General features: G+C 47.0%; 1 pseudogene; it reads left to right on the plus strand.

Annotated features, from left to right (window-relative positions):
- LOC144506093 (dynamin-like GTPase OPA1, mitochondrial) overlaps positions 1-9,721 on the plus strand; it is a 33,182-nt pseudogene extending 23,461 nt beyond the window's left edge.
- The last annotated feature ends 1,872 nt before the right edge of the window (positions 9,722-11,593 follow it).

Here is an 11,593-nt window from a genome sequence, read left to right on the forward strand (position 1 = left end):
ATGCTGGTTGCTTTGCCGAGGCAGCGGGAAGTGTAGACAGAGTCAATGGATGGGAGGCTGGTTTGCGTGGTGGATTGGGTTACATTCACGACCTTTTGTAGTTTCTTGCGGCCTTGGGCAGAGCAGGAGCCATACCAAGCTGTGATACAACCTGAAAGAATGCTTTCTATGGTGCATCTGTAAAAGTTGGTGAGAGTCATAGCTGACATGCCAAATTTCTTTAGTCTTCTGAGAAAGTAGTGGCGTTGGTGGGCTTTCTGCATTATAGTGCCGGCGTGGGGGACCAGGACAGGTTGTTAGTGATCTGGGCACCTAAAAACATGAAGCTTTCGACCATCTCTACTTCATCCCTGTTGATGTAGACAGGGGCATGTTCTCCACTGCGCTTCCTGAAGTCGATGACAATCTCTTTCGTTTTGTTGACATTGAGGGAGAGATTATTGATGTTGCACCAGTTCACCAGATACTCTATCTCATTCCTGTACTCGTCTCGTCATTGTTTGAGATCCGACCCACTACGGTGCTGTCAGCAGCAAACTAGAAAATTGAATTGGAGGGGAATTTGGCCACACAGTCATAGGTGTATATGGAGTATAGTAAGGGGCTGAGAACACAGCCTTGTGGGGCACCGGTGTTGAGGATGATCATGGAGGAGGTGTTGTTGCCTATCCTTACTGATTGTCACGCTCCCTGGCACACCAACTCAATGGAGCTCGTTTTCACTTCACTGGTCTGGGCTGGGGGAGGAAGGGCTGCATCAGAGCCAGAGACACCCTTCCCCATGGCAAGGCAAGACCATACCCGAGACTCAAACGATTCCTCCGGAGACATGTCCCATTGGTTTTGAAGGGTCAACCAATTTGCAGGCACTTAAATCATGATCTGTTTTGTAAAAACTCACCAAGGCCCCTAAGGCAGCACTTTCCAAACCTATGACCTCTACCATCTAGAAGGACAAGGGCAGCAGACACACGGGAACACCACCACCTGGAAGTTCCCCTCCAAGACATTCACCACCCTGACTTGGAAATGCATCGTCGTTCCTTCACTGTCGCTGGGTCAAATTCCGGAATTCCTTCCCTAGCAGCACAGTGGGTGTGCCTGCACCTCGGGGATTGCAGCAGTTCAAGAAGGCAGCTCACTACCACCTTGTCAAGGACAAATAGGGATGGGCAATAATTGTTTTTCTGTTACATATCCTGTACACTTGCAGTAACGTGTGAAGATTTGGTCTTCTTATCTAAGAAAGCTTATCATTGCCATTGAAGGAGTGCAGCAAAGATTCACCAGAATGATTTCAGGATTGTTGTATGAGGAGAGATTGGGTCGACTGGGCCTGTATTAACTGGGATTTAGAAGAATGAGAAGGGATCTCATTGAAATGTATAAAATTCTGACAGGGATGGTCAGACTGGATGCAGGGATGTTGTTTCATCTGGCTGGGGGTGGGTCAAGAACAAGGAGTCAAAGTCTCAAGATATGAGATGAAGAGAAATTTCTTCATTCAGAGGGTGGTGAACCTCTGGAATTCTCTACCACAGAAGGCTGTGGAGGCAAAGTCACTGAATGTATTTAAAAATAAATAGATTTTCATATATTAAATGTGTTAAGGGATATGCATAGTAAGAAGTCTCACAACAACGGGTTAAAGTCCAACAGGTTTTTTTGGTAGCATGGGCTTTCAGAGTGCTGCTCCTTCATCAGGTGAGTAACTCACTCCAAAAACGCTCCGAAAGCTCGTGATTCCAAATAAACCTGTTGGACTTTAACCTGATGTTATGAGGCTTCTTACTGTGCCCACCCCAGTCCAATGCCGGCACCTCCACATTAAGGGGTATGGGGAGAGAGTGTCAAAGTGCTGAGATAGAGGATCAGCCTTGAATCTACTCGAAGGGCTGAATGGCCTACTCCTGCTCCTCTTTTCTACGGATTCTGCCTCTCTGTAATTGTTGCAAGAACCCATAGAGAAATAAGCAGACAGAATCGTCACGAGAAATCACACAGCGCTGATCTTCAATGCTTCAAAGAAACACACCGATGCCTTGCACAGACCTGAGGCAGTGAGGCTGGGGGCAAAGCAAAGGGCACTTTGCAATGTGGAAAGTTGCACAAGTCGCTGCGTCCTCACAGAATTTGGGAAATCTGCAACCCTGTGCCTGCATTAATGAATTGAAAAAGCCCATTGCACCTGTAGAGGAAGCGTGTAAGGGAACAAGTGTGTCCGTGTGTGATAAGTGCTGCCTGGAATATGTTAGACACCTGGCGCGAGCATAAATGGATAGAAGTGTATATATATATATAAATGGAGTGATTTGAGAACCAATTTGAAAGTGGTTATGGGCCAGTTTGTCACCAGCTTATAGGAGCATCGTTATTGGATGTTTAGTGTGTCGCTGCTATTGCAAGTATCAGCCAACCATGTCAGATATTGCAGGGATAATGCCTGGCTAATCACCGTTGCAGCCAGGATCCGTCTAATATATCAGAGTTTTGATTGCAAAACTTCACGTCTCACCTCCCACACTCTCTCGAGCTGCTACTTCACCTCAGTGAGTTATGTACTGTTAACAATTGATTAGTACAGCCTTTGCTTCTCTTTGTCTGCCTGGACTATCTCTCCGCGACACTGAAGCTTCAGCAAATCTCCATCGCTGTTGCTTCATCTTCTCTGGGTAAAGCTGGGCTGAACGATGCGGTGCTACCCAATGTTCCCTTGGTAACAGGACTCGTGCGCACCGTACTACCTACACCGCCAGGGTGGCTGTGTTTTTCTTAATGTCATGCCTACCTGGGGGTGCTTTAAATATCAAGTCTTGTGACAACGCACATAATGTGGAGCAGCAGCAGGAAATCAGAAGTTACACAGCAAGCACCCTGAAGCAATATTCCTGGAGTCTGTTGTGATTTTATTAACTTGCTTTTGCTTTAGATTTGTTACTGTGGCGACAATATTATGGTTTAAAGTAGTGTTTCGCTGTCCATTTGTAAAACCATCAAAGGAATTTCTGGAGTAATTTTCCCCTCAAAAGTATGTACACACCAGTGTCAGGCCCCAGCAACAGTACATCCAAGAACCACAAGGATTCATTTATCAACACAGAATTGATTTTGATTTGATTTGATTTATTATTGTCACAAGTATTAGTATGCAGTGAAAAGTATTGTTTCTTGCGCGCTATACAGACAAAGCATACCGTTCATAGAGAAAGGAAGGAGAGAGTGCAGAGTGTAGTGTTACAGTCACAGCTAGAGTGTAGAGAAAGATCAACTTAATGCAAGGTAGGTCCATTCAAAAGTCTGATGGCAGCAGGGAAGAAGCTGTTCTTGAGTCAGTTGTTACGTGACCTCAGACTTTTGTAGTTTTTTCCCGACGGAAGAAAGTGGAAGGGAGAATGTCCGGGGTGTGTGAGGTCCTTAATTTTGCTGGCTGCTTTTCTGAGGCAGCGGGAAATGTAGACAGAGTCAATAGATGGGAGGCTGGTTTGTGTGATGGATTGGGCTATATTCACGACTTTTTGTAGTTTTTTGCGGTCTTGGCAGAACAGGAGCCATATCAAGCTGTGATACAACCAGAAAGAACACTTTCTATGGTGCATCTGTAAAAGTTGGTGTGTTTTAACTGACATGCCAAATTTCCTTAGTCTTCTGAGGAAGTAGAGGCGTCGGTGAGGCAGGAAATATCAAACCTACTCATACTTGCGATGGAGGGAACATCACAACTGATCACATTCTGCATCCTTCCTCTTCGCAGCCACGTAAGAAGCTTAAAGATTTATAAGAGAAGGCTGAGGAGGTTCTGAATGGTTTGGCACACTTCAAAGTAAGTAAATCTTCAAGGCCGGATGAAATGTCTCCCAGGCTGTTGAGTGAGGCAAGGGAGGAAATAGCAGGGGCGCTGGCAATAATTTTCAATTCCTCTCTGGCCACAGGAGAGATGCCGGAGGACTGGAGGACAGCCAATGTGGTACCATTATTCAAGAAGGGAGGAAGGGATAAACCAGGAAACTACAGGCCAGTGAGTCTAACCTCAGTGATGGGGAAACAATTAGAAGCAATTCGAAGAAACAGAATTAATTTGCATTTGGAGAGGCAGAGATTAATCAAGATCAGTCAGCATAGCTTTGTTAAAGGGAGGTTTGTGGATGGTATGAAAATTGGTTGGGTGATAAATAAAGAGGAGGATAGTCTTGGATTACAGCAGGATATGGACCGGCTAGTCAGATGGACTGATCAATGGCAAATAGGATTCACTAAGGATTAGTGTGAGGTCATGCACTGGGGCTGTTTTCCTTGGAACAGAAGGACTGAAGGGGGACATGATTGAGAAGTATAAAATTATGAGGGGCAGAGAAAGAGTAGAGAGGATGAAACTTTTCCCTTTGGTGGAGGGATCAATGAGCAAGGAGAATGATTTAAGGCAAGGGCAGGAGGTTTAGAGGGGACATGGGGAAAAATGTTTGCACCCAGAGGGTGGTGGGAGTCTGGAACTCACTGCCTGGAAGGGTGGTGGAGGCAGAGACCCTCAGAATATTTGAGAAATATCAATGCCAAGGCATATATGGCTATGGGCCAAGTGCTGGAAAATGGAATGAGAATTAATGGATGGTTTGTCTTTGACCAGTGCAGACTCGATGGCCGAAGGACCTCTATTACTCAATTACTTTGTGGCCAGGTGTCCTAGGAGAGGAAGTACACTGGTATGTTTTAGCTCTTCCAATGAGCGGTGGGCATTGCCGAGACTGGAGTGCCTCATTGGCCCCCAAAACAATACTTTGGTTCAGTTAAATAGGTTTCCTTTGGAGTTTGGTTTCTGTTACAGTGCCCTCTTAAGAGGTTATTACTTTATGTCGATTTGTTGATTCGCTAATTTGCCATTTGTTTTAAGGTCATAGTGAGTATCCAGAGACGATGCTGGGACACAGGGTTAGTGGCTAGGAAGCAGATTCAAGTAATGCTGCATTCCTATTATCAAGAAAAGTATTAGTGCCTAAGATTCATACTGCACCATCAGACCTGTGATCAAATTAACATCACTACTGTCTCCGAAGGGAAAACAGTCTCTTGTCCTTACAGTCTGGGAATTTTATGACTCCAGTGCCACACTGAAATGTGCCCTCAGATCTAGCCTAGTGAGCCATTCAAACTGTTTCATTCAAACCCATGTCCTGCAGCAGTTGTAGAAGAAAGTCCACAATTGTCACCACCATCTGACGGCACGGTGGCACAATGGTTAGCACTGCTGCCTCACAGCACCAGCGACCTGGGTTCAATTCCCAGCTTGGGTCGCTGTCTGTGTGGAGTTTGCACGTTCTCCCCATGTCTGTGTGGGTGTGGCTTTTGCTACCAAATAAACCTGTTGGACTTTAACCTGGTGTTGTTAAACTTCTTACTGGGTTTCCTCCCACGGTCAAAGGCGTGCAGGTTAAGTGGATTGGCCCTGCTAAATTCTCCCTCAGTGTATCCGCACAGGTGCCACAGTGTGGCGACTAGGGAATTTTCACAGTAACTTCATTGCAGTGTTAATGTAAGCTTACTTGTGACTAATAAATAAACTTTTTTTTCAGCCACCTCGGGATGAGAAATAAATCATTAAATAAATAAATTCTCATGAAGTTGCAAAAGCATAGTGCCAGAAAATTGGAAGGATTTTGGATCTAAAAGTCATCTATTTTTCTTTTGCTAAGTTTTAAAGTTTAACGTTTTCATGTTTCTTTATTAGTGTCACGGGTGGGCTTACATTAACACCGCAATGAAGTTACTATGAAAATCCTCTCGTCACCATACACCGGCGCCTGTTCGGGTACACTGAGGGAGAATTTAGCATGGCCAATGCAACCTAACCAGCACGTCTTTCAGACTGTGGGAGGACACCGGAGCACCCAGAGGAAACCCACGCAGACACAGGGGGACCGTGCAAATTCCGCACAGACAATGCTGTCTCCCTTCCTAACCCTGGCTATCTGCTGTTGAATGCTTAGTCCATGCCTTTATTACCTGTAGATGTGACTGTCTGAATGTTCTCCTGGCTGGCCTCCCATGTGTAAATGTGAGCTTTTCGAAAACTCTGCTATCTTTTCCGAACTCGCACCAGGTCCCTTTCACCTGTCACCCATATGATCAATGTCCAATGTTGCCTCAAGTTCTGCAAAATCTCAATTTTATAATTCTCATCCTCGCGTGTAAAATTTCCCCTTGATTCTCCCTCCCTCCCTTCTCCATCACCTCCTCCCTTTCTGCAATCCTCCTAGTTCTGCATCCTCCTTCAACTATCTCCCTCATTTGTGATGTCCGTTGCCCACGATTGGCGGCTGTGCCTTCAGCTGCCTGAGTCCCAAGTTCTGGAATTCCATCCCTAAACCTTTCCATCTCTCCACTCCTCCCTTGGACATTACGATGAACTTTGGCCAAGCTTTTTGGTCACCCAACTGAATATCTTCTCCCTGTCAAATTTTAATTAATAACATTCCTGGGAACCATCTTAAAGTATTCCATTGCAATGAAGGTGCTGTATAAATGAAAATTGTTGTTGTATTGGACAGAACAATCATAGAAATCATAGAATCATAGAAACCCTACAGTGAGGAAAGAGGCCATTCGGCCCATCGAGTCTGCACCGACAACAATTCTATCCTAGGCCCCATCTCCACAACCCCACACATTTGCCCCACTAATCCTTCTATCCTACACATCCTGGGACACTATGGGCAATTTAGCAGGGTCAATCAATCTAACCTGCACATCTTTGGGCTGTGGGAGGAAACCGGAGGACCTGGAGGAAACACACGCAGACACGGGGGAGAATGTGCAAACTCCACCCAGACAGTGACCCAAGCCGGGAATCGAACCCAGGTTCCTGGAGCTGTGAGGCAGCAGTGCTAACCATTGTGCCACCGTGCCGCCCCATGTCAATCCTGAGAACCCTGGGATAAGTAGACGCAACTGATGAAAGACACATTTCAAGATTGAGGCAAAGGAAGCCTATTTTCTGCAAAGTGTATAAATGTATGTCGGATAGAGTAATGAAGGTCTGAAGATGATTACAGGAACTATACATTTGACTCCAAGCCTCAAACTATCCTGACTTGGAACTATGGGCCATAATTTGTGACTAGCATTGGGAAGAGGTCGCCCCCATCAGTGAGAAGACACTAAAGTGCACTAGCTGCTTTTGAAAACTGCGCTGAAACATCCAATTACTGGAGCTGATTGGGGTCTGCATCTAAAGGTTCCTCTCAGGCCCCAGCGCAGTCCAGCATCAGTGGATTTAAGGATGCCATGCCCTCTATCTTTTTACTGCAGTTGCTGCCATAGAGCAGGTAGGTTTAACAGGGCCAGTGGAAATGGAAGAATGTAAGTGTCTAAGGTAAGTGAATGGAATTTAGGTGGCTGGGAGGGTCAGAGAGTTGAGATGTCGGAGGTCGGGCGGGGGGGGGAGGGGAGGTTTGGATTTCGAGCGTGGGGTTTTTCAGGAGGGTGGGAGTGCTCAGAGGCCGGGAGGGTGGGGGAATGAGGTAATGGGAGGGAGGGGCGGGTTTGGTCAGGTCTGGTCAGGTCTGCGGGCCAGGGACAGGAGGAGGCTGGTCTGTTGGTCGGGGGTGAGGGGACAGGTTAGGTCAGGTCCGCAGGGTCAGGGGGATGGTTGGTTTAGATCTGCGGGTCAGGGGTGGGGGGGGCTTCCAGTCTGCGGATAGTGTCGGGGCTGCGGGCCAGGCACAGGAAAGGGGCCTGGGAAGTGAATTCAGTAGGGTTAGACCACTGGGTTGATGAGTCAGGGAAGAGGGGGGTTTGGAGCCAATGGTCGGGTTGTGGTGATGGGGAAACCCATTGGGGGAGGGATATTTGGGGTGTGGGTGAATTCCGTGGGGTGATCAGTCTAGGTTTTTACATTAGTTACCCAGAGGTTAGAAGAGGTTTGAATTCTTCTATCTTTTATATACATTGTCCCATGCCTTTCCATTTTGTATTGTCCCAAAACTTCCCAGTTAATAAATAATGAGTATCCAAATTTGGCAAAAGGGAAAAACACTCTCTATGGCAGTGGTTTCCATCCAGTGCTCCGTGGCATGATGGTGTGCTGTGAAGACCCCCCCCCCCCCAAAGTGTACCACGAAAAAAGATTCACGCTGGCATCTCCAAGACCTGACAAATCTTGAGCCTCCCGCGCAAGCATCAGCTGGGAAAGAGTTTCGTCTGTGCAGTTTAGATTTTTTATGTAGGTCAGGCCCATGTGCAAGGCCAATGGATCTTGGAGCCAAAGGCAAAGGTCCCATGTACCTGTACAAACAGGGAAAACTAAATAATGGCACAAAAGCCCTGGGAGAAGTGAGAGAGGCAGGGAGTGGTTAAACCAAAACAGGCAAGAGGACAGGGAGAAGTTAGAGAATCATAGAATCCCTACAGTGCAGATGGAGGCCATTCGGCCTATCAAGTCTACACCAACCACAGTCCCACCCAGGCCCCAGCCCCATAACCCTACTTATTTACCTTACTAATCCCCCTGCAATTTAGCGTGGCCAATCGACCTAACCCGCACATCTTTGGACTGAGGAAACCGGAGCACCTGGAAGAAACATGCACAGACACGAGAAGAATGTGCAAACTCCAGACAGACTGTAACCCAAGCCGGGAATCGAACCCGGGTCCCTGGCATTGTGAGGTAGCAGTGCTAACCACTGTGCCACCATGCTGCCCCACGGTAGCACAGTGGGACAGTGGTTAGCTGTTAAAGTGGTTCGCTGTTACAAGTTAAAAACAAAGTTTCCAGCAAGGGAAGAAGACAGAGGAAATAGGAAGTGTGATTCAATTTTTAAAAAAATATGGAGATATGCCATGATATATACAAGGTTGGGAACCACTGCCCTATAGTAACTGAGTTACTATAACTTCTGTTACTAAGTAACAGAGTTGAGAGTGTTGGCTTTATGAGGAGAGACTGAGTAGACTGGGGCTATACTCATTGGAATTTAGAAGAATGAGCAGGGAATCTTATAGAAACATAATCCACTGGCGGGCGAAACCAGAACTAGGGGACATGGCCTCAAAATAGGGGGGAACAGATTTAGGACAGAGTTGAGGAGGAACTTCTTCACACAAAGGGTTGTGAATCTGTGGAATTCCATGCCTAATGAAGCAGTTGAGGCTACCTCGTTGAATGTTTTTAAGGCAAGGATCAAGAAGTTTTTGAACAGTAAAGCAATTAAGGGTTATGGTGAGCGGGCAGGTAAGTGGAGCTGAGTCCACAAAAAGATCAGCCATGATCTTATTGAATGGTGGAGCAGGCTCGAGGGGCCAGATGGCCTACTCCTGCTCCTAGTTCTTGTGCTTTTATGTTAACTCACTGAAGTGCCAGATTGCCTAGTTGACAGTAACTATTAGCAACCCCTTCACTGCAGGGTGCACCCTAGCTGACTCTAATCCTGTCCTCACACACAATTTTCAGCTGTAATCTCCAGACTGCATTTCTCTGGTGCAGTGGGGAGGAGAAGTGTTATGTGGACGCGAAATGTTTAACTCTGTTTCTCTCTCCGCAGAGGCTGCCAGATGAAGCCGAGGTTTTCAGTTTCTTTTAATTCAGGAGGAGTCGGTTGCCGGATCTCATGCCGGATGTATCCATTTCAAGCGGGAGAAGAAAATGGAAGAAGATAATATTGAAGAAGATCGACCTTTGTATGAATCCGGTGTTTGCATGAAAACAGCTTTGAATTTGAGTTATTACTTTTAAGCTAAACTGACAGCGCGAGTCATCATTAAAGATTCAAGGTTTTACAGCTTCAAATGATTCCAATGAATAATATTAGGAACACATTGATGAAAGGAGTATTGTGGAAAAATTGAAGCAGGATGTAAGGATAGTAAACCCCAGTGACCTCTGTAAACAGGAATGAAATAGCAACGTAATGAAGCAGAACACTTATATACAATTGATCAATATCTTCATCTTTAAAACAAATGCTTCAATTTCTATCTATCATGTACTCAGACTCATCACCCAAACATCTAGTGCTGTAAAGCTTCGTCTCTGCTTAGACTGAAACATTTTTGAATTTCTCTGTTACACTGAAATCTTTTCCAGTACTTTTTGTGTCTGATACCAAAAGCCTGTTTTTTATTGCAATTAAACACGCAAAAGTTTAACATCCAGTGTGCTGGTTTTTACGCAGAGATGAAGTGAAGCCTTGTCGATGCTGGATTAAGTAAGCTGCCTCATTGCCAGCACCAGACCTAGGGGGGGATTCTCTGTGCCCGCTTGCTGCTAGCGAGAATCGCATTGGCTCGGAGAATAGGGCGTCAGGCAAAAAGCCCATCGCAATGCTCCCGGCCCGTCTCACTCACCCCATTCGAGCTCGCACCCCGAGCGGGTGGCAGCCCGATAATTATGCAAACCCGCTAATACCATTAACTGGCTTAACGGCCCATTCACCAGCACCCCTGCCATTCACCCACCTCTCCAGTGGGAAATGCCATGGGCTTTGGTGCTGGTCATGACCGATGTGGATCTGGCTTGCTTGTTCTCCCCGTGTCTGCGTGGGTTTCCTCCGGGTGCTCCGGTTTCCTCCAAAGATGTGCAGGTTAGGTGGATTGGCCATGCTAAATTGCCACTTAGCATCAGGGGGACGAGCTAGCGTAAATGCATGGGGTTATGCGAATAGGGCCTGGGTGGGATTGTGTTTGATGGGCTGAATGGCCTCCTTCTGCACTGTAGGACTCTATGATTCAATGCTGGACAATGAGGATGGGATTTTCCCATCCTGCCCGACCCCGGGAATTTTAGTGGGCAGGACAGGACCCTGCAAAGATCCGTTGATCCTGGGTGGGGTTTTCCAATCTTAGGATGAGCGCGGCTGGAAAATCATGCCCTGAACATCCAGGGGAGCATCACTAACTCCTCAGAAAAGAGGGGCATTCTCCCTCCAAGACTCAAATAATAGGTCACCAACAGGCCACACACACACAAATTAGGGTGACCCAACCTGACCCTCACACTCAACTCCCTCATCCCTCAGACCCCACCTCCCCCCAACCTACACTCAGGTCCACCTCCAGGCCATGCACTTTGACAGTGCCAACAGTGCACTGCCCTCTGGTACCCTGGTACTGACACCCTCTGGCTTGGTGTCTTGGGCCCTGAGGGGAGGAGGGGGTTAAGGAGGTCGTTCTAGTGGTCCTTTGCCTCTCTGCCACTGCTAGGCTGCACAGTAAGGGTCTTTCAAGGGTCGGAGGTTGGGTGGGCTCTGGCTGGGGGCAAGGGGTTGACATTGCCACTCTCCCTCTGGGATGGGGATCACATGGATAGATGGCCTTTTTGAGCCCTGGCAGACCTGAGATCACCCCTGGCATGGTGATTTCAGGCAGCCCTGTGATCAGCATCTGCATTCCTATCTGTCAGCCGTGAAAATTCTGAAGTGGCCAGGTCACTTTCATCTCCAGGCCCCCTGGTCACCTGGCAGGATTTTAAATCACTGCAGCACTCCATTCTGCAACAGAGATTTCCCTTTCTCCCTGTTAGAAGCTGCAGGTGTGAGCAGACCCTTTTGAAGTCCTGCTACCCTTTGCATGATTCTCTATCCGTCCCTATAATAAAGCCTTGACGGTT

The sequence above is a fragment of the Mustelus asterias genome, chromosome 17, assembly GCF_964213995.1.
Source record: "Mustelus asterias chromosome 17, sMusAst1.hap1.1, whole genome shotgun sequence".
NCBI lineage: Eukaryota > Metazoa > Chordata > Chondrichthyes > Carcharhiniformes > Triakidae > Mustelus > Mustelus asterias.